The 12,254-nt window shown below is 49.1% G+C and overlaps 1 protein-coding gene across 19 annotated transcripts in view; it reads right to left on the bottom strand.

The window, feature by feature from the left end:
• The window catches only part of para (sodium voltage-gated channel paralytic), a 534,209-nt gene extending 522,227 nt beyond the window's left edge, over positions 1-11,982 (bottom strand). For all 19 annotated transcript variants that reach the window (XM_071656463.1, XM_071656459.1, XM_071656474.1 and 16 more), the window contains exon 1: positions 11,069-11,982. The gene's annotated coding sequence lies outside the window, so the exon portion shown is untranslated. The remainder of the gene's footprint in view (positions 1-11,068) is intronic.
• Positions 11,983-12,254: the final 272 nt, after the last annotated feature.

Genomic DNA, 12,254 nt, shown 5'->3' with positions numbered 1-12,254 from the left:
TGTGCCTCACTGACCCAACAATTTATGTGCCTCACTGACCCAACAGTTTATGTTTCTCACTGACCCAACAGTTTATGTTTCTCACTGATCCAACAGTTTATGCTTCTCACTGACCCAACAGTTTGTATTCCTCAATGACCCAACAGTTTATGTTTCTCACCGACCCAACAGTTTATGTTTCTCACTGAACCAACACTTTATGTTTCTCACTGACCCATCAGTTTGTTTCTCACTGACCCAACAGTTAGTATTCTTCACTGACCCAACAGTTCATGTTCCTCACTGACCCAACAGTTTATGTTTCTCACTGACCCAACAGTTTGTATTCCTCAATGACCCAACAGTTACATTACTCACTGACCCAACAGTTTGCATTCCTCACTGACCCAACAGTTTATGTTTCTCACTGACCCAACATATTTTCTCAATGACCCAACAGTTTATGTTCTTCATTGACCGAGCACTTAATGTTACTCACTGACCCAACAGTTTGTCTTCCTCACTGACCCAACAGTTTATGTTTCTCACTGACCCAACGCTTTATGTTTCTCACTGACCCAACACTTCATGTTTCTCACTGACCCAACAGTTTATGTTTCTCACTGACCCAACAGCTTATGTTCCTCAATGACCCAACATATGTTTCTCACTGACCTAATAGTTTATGTCCCTCACTGACCCAACAGTTTATGTTCCTCACTGACCCAACAGTTTATGTTCCTCACTGACCCAACAGTCTATGTTTCTCACTGACCCAACAGCTTATATTTCTCACTGACCCAAAAGTTTATGTTCCTCACTGACCCAACAGTTTATGTTCCTCAATGACCCAACATATGTTTCTCACTGACCCAACAGTTTATGTTTCTCACAGACCCAGCAGTTTATGTTCTTCACTGACCTAACATATATCTCTCACTGACCCAACAGTTTATGTTTCTCACTCACCCAACTGTTTATGTTTCTCAATGACCCAACATATGTTTCTTACTGACCGAACAGTTAATGTTCCTCACTGACCCAACAATTTATGTTTCTCACTGACCCAAAGGTTAATGTTTCTCACTGACCCAACAGTTATGTTTCTCACTGACCCATCAATTTATGTTTTTCACTGACCGAACATATGTTTCTCACTGACCCAGCAGTTTATGCTTCTCACTCGTCCAACAATTTATGTTTTTCACTGTTTATGTTCCTCAGTTCCTCAGTTTATGTTCCTCAGTGACCCAACAATTTATGTTTCTCACTGACCCAACAGTATATGTTCCTCACTGACCCAACAGTCTATGTTTCTCACTGACCCAACAGTATATGTTCCTCACTGACCCAACAGTCTATATTTCTCACTGACCCAACAGTATATGTTCCTCACTGACCCAAAAGCTTATGTTCCTCACTGACCCAACATGTGTTTGTCACTGACCCAACAGTTTATGTTCCTCAGCGACCCAACAGTTTATGTTTCTCACTGACCCCGACAGTTTATGTTTCTCACTGACCCAACAGCTTACGTTTATCACTGACCAACAGTTTATGTTTATCACTGACCCAACAGTTTGTTTCTCACTGACCCAACAGTTTATGTTCCTCACTGACACAACATATGTTTCTCCCTGACCCAACAGTTTATGTTCCTCACTGACCCAACAGTATATGTTCCTCACTGACCCAAAAGCTTATGTTCCTCACTGACCCAACAGTTTATGTTCCTCACTGACCCAACAGGTTATGTTCCTCACTGACTCAACAGTTTATGTTCCTCACTGACCCAGCACTTTATGTTTCTCACTGACCCAACAGCTTATATTTCTCACTGACCCAACAGTTTATGTTCCTCACTGACCCAACAGTTTATGTTCCTCACTGACCCAGCACTTTATGTTTCTCACTGATCCGACAGTTTAAGTTTCTCACTGATCCAACAGTTAATGATCCTCACTGACCCAACAGTTTGCATTCCTCACTGACCCAACAGTTTATGTTCCTCACTGACCTAACAGTTTATGTTTCTTACTGACCCAACAGTTTATGTTCCTCACTGACCCAACAGTTTATGTTTCTCACTGATCCAACAGTTTATGTTTCTCACTGAGCCAACAGTTTATGTGCCTCACTGTCCCAACAGTTTATGTTCCTCAGTGACCCAACAGTTTATGTTTCTCACTGACCCAACAGTTTATGTTCCTCAGTGACCCAACAGTTTATGTTTCTCACTGACCCAACAGTTTATGTTTCTCACTGACCCAACAGTTAATGCTTGTCACTGATCCAACAGTTTATATTTCTCACTGACCCAACAGTTTATGAACCTCACTGACCCAACACTATATTTCTCACTGATCCAACAGTTTATGTTTCTCACTGACCCAACACTTTATGTTTCTCACTGATCCAACAGTTTATGTTCCTCACTGACCCATCACTTTATGTTTCTCACTGATCCAACAGTTTATTTCATCACTGACCCACATTTATATTCGTCACTGACCCAACAGTTTACATTCCTCACTGACCCAACAGTTTATATTCGTACTGACCCAACAGTTTATACAATTCCTCACTGACCCAACAGTTTTATTCCTCACTGACCCAACAGTTTATTCCTCACATGACCCAACAGTTTATGATTCCTCACTGACCCAACAGTTTAATTCCTCACTGACCCAACAGTTTACATTCCTCACTGACCCAACAGTTTACATTCCTCACTGACCCAACAGTTTACATTCCTCACTGACCCAACAGTTTACATTCCTCACTGACCCAACAGTTTACATTCCTCACTGACCCAACAGTTTATTCCTCACTGACCCAACAGTTTACATTCCTCACTGACCCAACAGTTTATGTTTCTCACTGACCCAACAGTTTACATTCTCACTGACCCAACAGTTTACATTCTCACTGACCCAACAGTTTACATTCCTCACTGACCCAACAGTTTACATTCCTCACTGACCCAACAGTTTACATTCCTCACTGACCCAACAGTTTACATTTCTCACTGACCCAACAGTTTACATTCCTCACTGACCCAACAGTTTACATTCCTCACTGACCCAACAGTTTGTATTGGTCACTGACCCAACAGTTTACATTCCTCACTGACCCAACAGTTTACATTCCTCACTGACCCAACAGTTTACATTTCTCACTGACCCAACAGTTTATATTCATCACTGACCCAGCAATTTATATTCGTCACTGACCCAACAGTTTACATTCCTCACTGACCCAACAGTTTATATTCGTTACTGACCCAACAGTTTACATTCCTCACTGACCCAACAGTTTGTATTCGTCACTGACCCAACAGTTTACATTCCTCACTGACCCAACAGTTTGTATTGGTCACTGACCCAACAGTTTACATTCCTCACTGACCCAACAGTTTACATTCCTCACTGACCCAACAGTTTACATTCCTCACTGACCCAACAGTTTACATTCCTCACTGACCCAACAGTTTACATTCCTCACTGACCCAGCAGTTTACATTCCTCACTGACCCAACAGTTTACATTCCTCACTGACCCAACAGTTTACATTCCTCACTGACCCAGCAGTTTACATTCCTCACTGACCCAACAGTTTACATTCCTCACTGACCCAACAGTTTACATTCCTCACTGACCCAACAGTTTACATTCCTCACTGACCCAACAGTTTACATTCCTCACTGACCCAACAGTTTACATTCCTCACTGACCCAACAGTTTACATTCCTCACTGACCCAACAGTTTACATTCCTCACTGACCCAACAGTTTACATTCCTCACTGACCCAACAGTTTACATTCCTCACTTACCCAACAGTTTACATTCCTCACTGACCCAACAGTTTACATTCCTCACTGACCCAACAGTTTACATTCCTCACTGACCCAACAGACAGCAGAGTTTGTGCGAACTATTAATGTCAGCCACTCAGGAACGATGTCAGGGATGGTTTCAGCCAGTCCAGAGTGGTGTCAGCCAGTCAGAGGTACAATAAGTGGTGGTGTCAGTCAGTCAGGCATTATGTCAAGACTGGTGTCAGCCAGTTGGGTATGGTGTCATGGGTGATGTCAGCCACTCAGGAGTGGCGTCATTGGTGTAGTCAGCCAGTCGGGTATGGTGTCAGAAGTGGTGTCAGCCAGTCGGGTATGGTGCCATGGGGGTGTCACCTAATCAGGAATAGTGTTATGGATTGTGTCAGCCGGTCAGGAGTGGTGTTAGGAGAAACGTCAGGCAGTTAGATGTGGTGTCAACCAGTCAGAAGTGGTGTCAGCTGGTCAGGAATGGTGATGGAGGTGTCAGGGATGGTGTCAGCCGGTCAGGAGTGGTGTCAGGGATGGTGTCAGCTGGTTAGGAGTGGTGTCAGGAATGGTGTCAGCCAGTTAGGAGTGGTGTCATATGTGGTGTCAGCCGGTCAGGAGTGGTGTCAGGGATGGTGTCAGCCAGTCAGGAGTGGTGTCAGGGATGGTGTCAGCCAGTCAGGAGTGGTGTCAGGGATGGTGTCAGCCAGTCAGGAGTGGTGTCAGGGATGGTGTCAGCCAGTCAGGAGTGGTGTCAGGGATGGTGTCAGCCAGTAAAGGAGAGTGTCAGCAGGCGGTGTCAGCGTCACCTCCTGACCTTGGTCAAAGTACAGTAGGTCAAAGTCAGGAACGTCAGTCATTCAATTGTTAGAAATTTGAAGGATTTTAATTCATGTTCGTTTGTGCTGGAAAGTACCGTAGGTGTACCGTGAGTGTACCGTGGGTGTACTGTGGGTGTACCGTGGGTGTACCGTGGTTGTACCGTGGGTGTATCATAAGTGTACCGTGGGTGTATCATGTGTGCACCATGGGTGTACCATGGATATACTGTGGGTGTACCATGCGTGTATCGCAGTGTACCGTGAGTGCACCATGGGTGTGCCGTGGGTGTATCATAAGTGTACCATGGGTGTATCATAAGTATACCGTGGGTGTATCATAAGTGTACCGTGGGTGTACCGCGGTTGTACCGTGTGTGTATCGTGTGTGTACCGTGGGTGTACCGCAGGAGAGGTGGTACAGAGAGCACGTGTCCCCCCCCTCCCCCCCCTACTCCCACCCCCATAGTAATGACCTTGCCAGTATAATGGTGGGGGGGGGGGGGCCTGCTGCATTAGATGCCACACTTGTGGTTAGTGGCTGTGGTAGTGGCTGAGGTAGTGGCTGTGATAGTGGCTGTGGTAGTGGCTGAGGTAGTGGCTGTGATAGTGGCTGTGGTAGTGGCTGAGGTAGTGGCTGAGGTAGTGGCTGCGGTAGTGGCTGTGGTAGTAGCTGTGGTAGTGGCTGTGGTAGTGGTTGTGGTAGTGGCTGTGGTAGTGGCTGTAGTGGTTGTGGTAGTGGCTGTGGTAGTGGTTGTGGTAGTGGATGTGGTAGTGGTTGTGGTAGTAGATGTGGTAGTGGCTGTGGTAGTAGCTGTGATAGTGGCTGTGGTGACTGTGGTAGTGGCTGTGATAGTGGCTGAGGTAGTGGCTGTGGTAGTGGCTGTGGTAGTGGCTGTGGTAGTGGCTGTGATAGTGGCTGAGGTAGTGGCTGTGGTAGTGGTTGTGGTAGTGGCTGTGGTAGTAGCTGTGATAGTGGCTGTGGTGACTGTGGTAGTGGCTGTGATAGTGGCTGAGGTAGTGGCTGTGGTAGTGGCTGTAGTAGTGGCTGTGGTAGTGGCTGAGGTAGTGGCTGTGGTAGTGGCTGTGGTAGTGGCTGTGATAGTGGCTGAGGTAGTGGCTGTGGTAGTGGCTGTGATAGTGGCTGAGGTAGTGGCTGTGGTAGTGGCTGTGGTAGTGGCTGAGGTAGTGGCTGTGGTAGTGGCTGAGGTAGTGGCTGTGGTAGTGGCTGAGGTAGTGGCTGTGGTAGTGGCTGAGGTAGTGGCTGTGGTAGTGGCTGTGATAGTGGCTGTGGTAGTGGCTGAGGTAGTGGCTGAGGTAGTGGCTGTGGTAGTGGCTGAGGTAGTGGCTGTGGTAGTGGCTGTGATAGTGGCTGAGGTAGTGGCTGATGTAGTGGCTGAGGTAGTGGCTGTGGTAGTGGCTGTGGTAGTGGCTGTGGTAGTGGCTGTGGTAGTGGCTGAGGTAGTGGCTGAGGTAGTGGCTGTGATAGTGGCTGTGGTAGTGGCTGTGGTAGTGGCTGAGGTAGTGGCTGTGGTAGTGGCTGTGGTAGTGGCTGAGGTAGTGGCTGTGATAGTGGCTGTGGTAGTGGCTGAGGTAGTGGCTGTGATAGTGGCTGTGGTAGTGGCTGTGGTAGTGGCTGTGGTTGCACCCCCTGTACCCCCTCCCACCTCCTCCTTCTGGTGATGGTAACGAGGTCTGTGGTGATCCGCCCCCCCACCCAGCAGTGGTGAGGTTTGCTGTGTCGCCCACAGCAGCACAGCGCCCCCCCGCCCCCGCCTGGGCGGGTGATGTAGACCAGATGGTCGCACAATCGACCAGTTTACCGCATCCTACGACAGATCGGTCTAGCGTTCACCCAGGGCTCTGGGTCGGGGATTAACGAGCGCCTCGGCGTCGTTGAACGACACGTTGAACGTTGCAGGGGAGGAAGGTACTTGTGTACACTGAAGGTGTCGCAGCAGAAGTGGCTCCTGGAAGCTTCCTCTGGCGTGACCTGCCAGTCCTCCTCACACAGCGTGGTACATGGTCTGCGCCTCCTACCATACCTGCAGGAGGTCCTCCCCTTCCTCCTGCAGGAGGTCCCTCCCCTTCCTCCTGCAGGAATTCCTCCCCCCTTCCTCCTACAGGAGGTCCCTCCCCTTCCTCCTGCAGGAGGAGGGACCCCGGCGGTCGTGGCAGCGGGAGACAGACGCCCCAGCATTTCTATCGGTATAGAGAAGTTATACCTGCAGAAGGGGCGCCCTTGTCTCCCATGTGATGGGTAGCCAGACCTGCAGAAGGGGCGCCCTTGTCTCCCATGTGATGGGTAGCCAGACCTGCAGAAGGGGCGTGTCCATCTCCCATGTGATGGGTAGCCAGACCTTCTCCTTCCCTCTCACTGCCCATCTCCTCCACCACCCAGGCAATGCCATGCGTCGCCCATCACCTCATCCCATCCCTGCCATGATCGCTTCCCTTCACACTTTGTCAAAACCCTACTTCGCCCACAACACCTTCAGGAGGTCACAACCTCCTGCCAGCGAAGTCCAAAAATCTCTTATAATCCTTCGAAAACCTCACAACCCCCCTATGTCAATTCATAAACCCCTTCAACTGGGCCATAACCCCACGTCGAGGCCCCCTTCATCCCTACAAACCTACAACCTATAACAACAATCATAATCCCTTCACCAGGTCATAACTTCTCAGCGAGGCACAACCTCACTGACAGAGGCCACAACCTCCTCACAAATTCATAGTCTTACATTATACACACAATAATATTCGCTTCCCAACTTATAACACTATATATATATATATATATATATATATATATATATATATATATATATATATATATATATATATATATATATATATATATATATATATATATACTTTCTTACCCACAGGGAAATGAAATAGGATAGGTTCCCAAGTGCACTTTCGTGTAATAATCACATTAGGAGAGATACAATATATATATATATATATATATATATATATATATATATATATATATATATATATATATATATATATATATATATATATATATATATATATATATATATATATATAAAGTAGAACAACTTAAGACTCATGTGAGTCACATGAACTGGGTTAAAGACATGAGGACAACCATTTTATGGAACAATAGAAAAATATATGGCATTATGTAAAGCCTAAACCATGAGAGGAGACATGGAGGACCATGGTTTGAGGAGGAGGATGAGGACCAGGAGAGTGGGACATGAAGGACCATGGTTTGAGGAGGAGGATGAGGACCAGGAGAGTGGGACATGAAGGACCATGGTTTGAGGAGGAGGATGAGGACCAGGAGAGTGGGACATGGAGGACCATGGTTTGAGGAGGAGGATGAGGACCAGGAGAGTGGGACATGGAGGACCATGGTTTGAGGAGGAGGAGGACCAAGAGGACCATGGTTTGAGGAGGAGGATGAGGACCATGATATAGGGTGGGTGAGGATCATGACACTGGTCATGGTTGGGGAGCAATAACCATGGGATCAAGAAGACCATGCTACAGTATGGAGGACCATGGTACTGGGTGGAGGATGATCATGGTACTGGGTGGAGGATGACCATGGTACTGGGCGGAGGATGATCATAGTACTGGTTGGGGATGACCATGGTACTGGTTGGGGATGACCATAGTACTGGGTGGAGGATGATCATGGTACTGGGTGAAGGGTGACCATGGTACTAGGTGGAGGATGATCATGTTACTGGGTGCAGGATGACCATGGTACTGGATGGAGGATGACCATGGTACTGGGTGGAGGATGATCATGGTACTGGGTGGAGGATGACCATGGTACTGGGTGGAGGATGATCAAGGTACTGGATGATGATCATGGTATTGTGTGGAGGATGACCATGGTACTGGGTGGAGGATGATCAAGGTACTGGATGGAGGATGACCATGGTACTGGGTGAAGGATGATCATGGTACTGGGAGGAGGATGACCATGGTACTGGGTGGAGGATGACCATGGTACTGAGTGGAGGATTATCATGGTACTGGTTGGAGGATGACCATGGTACTGGGTGGAGGATGACCATGGTACTGGGTGGAGGATGATCATGGTACTGGGTGGAGGAAGACTATAGTACTGGGTGGAGGATTATCTTGGTACTGGGTGGAGGGTGACAATGACACTGGGTGGAGGATGACAATGGTACTGGATGGAGGATGACCATGGTACTGGGTGAAGGATGACCATGGTACTGGGTGGAGGATGACAATGGTGCTGGTTGGGGGTGACCATGGTACTGGGTGGAGGATGATCATGGTACTGGGTGGAGGAAGACTATGGTACTGGGTGGAGGATGACCATGGTACTGGGTGGATGATGACTATGGTACTGGGTGGAGGATGACCATGGTACTGGATGGAGGAGGATCATGGTACTGGGTGGAGGATGACCATGGTACTAGGTGGAGGATGACCATGGTACTGAGTGGAGGATGACCATGGTACTGGGTGGAGGATGATCATGGTACTGGGTGGAGGATGACCATGGTACTGGGTGGAGGATGACCATGGTACTGGTTGGGATGACCATGGTACTGGGTGGAGGATGACCATGGTACTGGGTGGAGGATGATCATGGTACTGGTTGGGGATGACCATGGTACTGGTTGGGGATGACCATGGTACTGGGTGGAGGATGATCAAGGTACTGGATGGAGGATGACCATGGTACTGGGTGGAGGATGACCATGGTACTGGGTGGAGGATGATCATGGTATTGTGTGGAGGATGACCATGGTACTGGGTGGAGGATGATCAAGGTACTGGATGGAGGATGACCATGGTACTGGGTGGAGGATGATCATAGTACTGGTTGGGGATGACCATGGTACTGGTTGGGGATGACCATGGTACTGGTTGGGATGACCATGGTACTGGGTGGAGGATGATCATGGTACTGGGTGAAGGGTGACCATGGTACTAGGTGGAGGATGATCATGTTACTGGGTGAAGGATGACCATGGTACTGGGTGGAGGATGACCATGGTACTGGGTGGAGGATGATCATGGTACTGGTTGGGGATGACCATGGTACTGGGTGGAGGATGATCATGGTACTGGGTGAAGGGTGACCATGGTACTAGGTGGAGGATGATCATGGTACTGGGTGGAGGATGACCATGGTACTGGGTGGAGGATGATCAAGGTACTGGATGGAGGATGATCATGGTATTGTGTGGAGGATGACCATGGTACTGGGTGGAGGATGATCAAGGTACTGGATGGAGGATGACCGTGGTACTGGGTGGAGGATGACCATGGTACTGGGTGGAGGATGATCATGGTACTGGGTGAAGGATGACCATGGTACTGGTTGGGGATGACCATGGTACTGGGTGGAGGATGATCATGGTACTGGGTGGAGGATGATCATGGTACTGGGTGGAGGATGACCATGGTACTGGATGGAGGATGATCATGGTATTGTGTGGAGGATGACCATGGTACTGGGTGGAGGATGATCAAGGTACTGGATGGAGGATGACCATGGTACTGGGTGGAGGATGACCATGGTACTGGGTGGAGGATGATCATAGTACTGGTTGGGGATGACCATGGTACTGGGTGGAGGATGACCATGGTACTGGTTGGGGATGACCATGGTACTGGGTGGAGGATGATCATGGTACTGGTTGGGGATGACCATGGTACTGGGTGGAGGATGACCATGGTACTGGGTGAAGGATGACCATGGTACTGGGTGGAGGATGACCATGGTACTGGGTGGAGGATGATCATGGTACTGGGTGGAGGATGACCATGGTACTGGGTGGAGGATGATCATGGTACTGGTTGGGGACGACCATGGTACTGGGTGGAGGATGACCATGGTACTGGGTGGAGGATGACCATGGTACTGGGTGAAGGATGACCATGGTACTGGGTGAAGGATTACCATGGTACTGGGTGGAGGATTACAATGACACTGGTTGGAGGATGACCATGGTACTGGGTGAAGGATGACAATGACACTGGGTGAAGGATGACCATGGTACTGGGTGGAGGATGACCATGGTACTGGGTGGAGGATGACAATGACACTGGCTGGAGGATGACAATGACACTGGGTGAAGGATGACCATGGTACTGGGTGGAGGATGACCATGGTACTGGGTGGAGGATGACCATGGTACTGGGTGGAGGATGACCATGGTACTGGGTGGAGGATGACAATGACACTGGGTGAAGGATTACAATGACACTGGGTGAAGGATGACCATGGTACTGGGTGGAGGATGACCATGGTACTGGGTGGAGGATGACAATGACACTGGTTGGAGGAATTAAACTCCAGATGGATGAGTGGTAATGACCACGTTGGTGGATGAGGACAAACCACTTTCCCAGGAGGGAGTGGATGAGGTGGAGGAGGAGGAGGAAGGGTTCGGCACAGAAGAAGACTCAGTACTTTACCTTAGGATCACAAGTTGAGAGATGAAGACTCCATTCTTGGTGCCGGAGACACAGAGACACAGACACACACACACACACACACGCACACACGCTGGACGTGTTGTGAGGGCGTGACGTGGTGGTGGGCCGCCCCCCCTTGTGCAGCAGGAGCCACGTTCTTCAACAACCGCTACAACCCTTTCTTCTTGCCTTCTCTCTCTCTCCCTCTCGGGGGCCCCTAACAGCCTCGTTCGAGCCTGGTAACTCCTCTTGTTTCAGGGTGTGGGGGTGGGTTCGAGTGGGTTGTTTTGAGAGGGGGGTGGGTTGTGTTCGTTCGTTTTCTTTCTTGTATATATATATATAATGTATATATATATATATATATATAATCTTTTTTATTTATAGGGAATGGGTTTTGTTAAATACGGTTTAACAACACCTGGGGAACTTTAAACTTCAGAAGTTCCCGAAGACACTGGTTTTCTTCTACTCCATAAAAGGGGCGGGGTGGGTCAACTACGAGATCGCCACGTTAACGAGGGGGTCGGGGGGGTTCTGGTTTAACTAGTCGTTCATTTTCATAAGCCTCAAGAATGTCGCATATTCCTTATCGAATTTATCAGCAATAATACCATCTCTTCCATAGCCCATCACCTCGCATAGTCTGAGGGAATGGGTGAGTGTGTGGCTGGAGGGAGGGATGGAGGTCAATGTGTGTGTGTGTGTGTGTGTGTGTATGTGTGTGTGTGGGGGCGTCAGGGGTGTGTAGGGGATGTGGTGGTGAAGGTGGTGGTGTTGGAGGTAGTGTTGTTGGTGTTGGTGATGGTGTTGTTGGTGATGGTGAGTGCGCGGGAGACAGCAGCGCGCATGGTCCTCGCCAGAGCTGACCTCTACTGTTCCTGCTAGAGGATGGCCACCGTCTGAGCTCAGCCCGACACCTCGGCCCTCCCCGCGCCGCTCACCCGACCCGACCCGAGCCCACCCGACGCAACCCACCCCCCACCACCACCACCCACCACCCACTCCCTCCCTCCCTCCCTCCTCTCCCTCTCGCCAACATGGCCGCCGCCCACCCCACCAGCGAGCAAGGTAGTCGATACGTTCTCTCTCTCTCTCTCTCTCTCTCTCTCTCTCTCTCTCTCTCTCTCTCTCTCTCTCTCTCTCTCCACCACCAACCCTCCAACACCACCACATGTGGCCGTCGCCC

This window comes from Panulirus ornatus, chromosome 63 (genome assembly GCF_036320965.1).
Source record: "Panulirus ornatus isolate Po-2019 chromosome 63, ASM3632096v1, whole genome shotgun sequence".
NCBI classification, from domain to species: Eukaryota; Metazoa; Arthropoda; class Malacostraca; order Decapoda; family Palinuridae; genus Panulirus; species Panulirus ornatus.
The sequence above is the reverse complement of the archived record's forward strand: the minus strand, read 5'-3'. Positions and strand labels throughout refer to the sequence as shown.